Source organism: Propithecus coquereli, unplaced genomic scaffold (assembly GCF_000956105.1).
Source record: "Propithecus coquereli isolate 6110/MARCELLA unplaced genomic scaffold, Pcoq_1.0 Scaffold244, whole genome shotgun sequence".
Lineage (NCBI taxonomy): Eukaryota > Metazoa > Chordata > Mammalia > Primates > Indriidae > Propithecus > Propithecus coquereli.
Window position 1 is genome coordinate 868,115 of NW_012147997.1, and position 2,103 is coordinate 870,217.

The 2,103-nt window shown below is 33.9% G+C and overlaps 1 protein-coding gene across 1 annotated transcript in view; it reads right to left on the reverse strand.

Moving 5' to 3' along the window:
- COL19A1 (collagen, type XIX, alpha 1) overlaps positions 1-2,103 on the reverse strand; it is a 383,175-nt gene that overhangs the window by 366,005 nt on the left and 15,067 nt on the right. The gene's annotated exons all lie outside the window — the stretch shown is intronic.

Below are 2,103 nucleotides of genomic sequence, written 5' to 3' on the forward strand. Positions count from 1 at the left end.
TTTGTATTCTACACATCTGATAAAGGGCCGATAACAAGAATCTATAAAGAACTTAAGAAAATCAACAAGAAAAAAATCAAACAAGCCCATCAATAAATGGGCAAAGGACATGAACAGAAACTTTTTAAAAGAGGACAGAATAATGGCTACCACACATATAAAAAAAGTGCTCGACATCTCTAATTGTTAGGGAAATGCAAATCAAAACTAGAATGAGATTATCACCTAACTCCAGTGAGAATGGCCTGTATTAGAAAGTCCCAAAACAACAAATGCTGGCATGTACGTGGAGAGATTGGAACACTCTTACACTGTTGTTGGGACTGCAAATTAGTACAACCCCTGTGGAAAGTAATATAGCTTTTTTAACAGGGAGGTCAAAAAAGGTCACAGAACCTCCACTGCTTATCTTTGATCCAAAACTACTCATCCAAAGGAAAATACCTGGTTAGAAGCTATATTCTTTAGCAAATCACTGTGAAGCTTTCTTCCACTTTCAAAATTTAGGAGTTACAAAGTACATTTGTCAATATAGGATTTTTACATAGCACCATATTGAACACAAGAAATTCTTAAAAACACAAAATAAAATTCTCTATATGACGGCACACTTTTACTCTGAATTTAAGAGTGAAGTGTTTGTCAATTAGTAAAAGCCATATTTCAGAATAATAGTTTTACCTTGTAATTAACAGAAAACTAAATTAGAAGGGTTTATGTGTATAGTTTTGGGCCTAAGTTTATAATCAGTTCAATCTAGACACTTAACCTGAAGCTTTACCACAAGTAAAAGAAAACTTATTATTTAAATGTCATTCTGTTATCTCTATTCAGCTTGCTTTTTTCCCTCTGGTTTTCTATTTTTTTATTACTTTTGGTAATAATTAAGTACTTTTGCCTTAGAACAGATTATGGAAAGTAGAGGAAACTTTAATCATTTGGCACATAGGGTTCTATAATAGAGGAAACAGTTTTAAGCAACTGATTAAAGCAGGTTTTGAGATTATATTTTAATATGATTCTCTTCCACACTTTCTGTTGGCGACTGAGCTGGAGCTATCACATTCAAACGGAAGTTCATTTTCAGTATGAAAATATACAAAAATGCCGTAGTACATAATCTCAACATAATGGTAAAATTGATGAACGAATATGAAACAACTGAATTCTTAATATCTTCAAGACTTTAAAATTCAAGTTGTTATTGAATTTCTCCATATTACTCTTGAATTCCATCCCGACTGGGACAATATTCCAAGTAATCGTTAAACATACCATAAAGTTAAAGTAAAGCAATTAAAAGACTCAATTTATCCTTCATATATTTAGGTTTAATAGTAAACTGTTGACAACCTCACAGACTCCAGAGCTGAAACCTTAGCCTCTCCCTCAGATTGGTTATATTTTATTTTTAGATGTAATCACTTCCCTCCGGTAAATGGTTAGTGACCACACGCGCAGGTCTGCACATGAGGAAACTAAAAAGGGAACCTTGCGCTGAGAATCAGATACACAAGACATAAGAAGGGTCCCTTGCCAGGCCGTGCCCAGCGTGTCATATTCTTCAATAATCCCTTTGACAGTGCTGTGCTGACATTTTCAATTAATGTAAACGATACTTGAAGTTAAGCAATTTCCACGGCACGTTCAGGGTGTGCTGCTTCATGAGCACCTTCTACCAAATGGCGTGACAAAAATCAACTCTTAATTTTTTTTCATTAATTTCCCTTAGTGCTTCATATTATGTGAATCTTATTAGAGTTCAGATTAGTTCTGAATTCACGCTGTTAGGAAAATCTTTCAGAAACCTTAATCTGGTAAAGTAAATTGGACCAGAATATATATGCATTTGGGTAGTGCTATATACAATGTAACCTGATTAAAGAACTGAGATGCTAAAGCTACTAAACCAAAACATTCAGGGGAATCCCAAGATGGGGAAGTTTCAGTTATGCAAGAAAAGTTCTAGAGATCCGCTGTACAACTTCTATAGCACAATATTGTTAACAATACTCTATCATACACTTAAAAATTTGTTAAGAATGCAGATCCCATGTTAAGTGTTCTTACCACAATTAATAAAAAAAGTTACGAAGAGCAAAA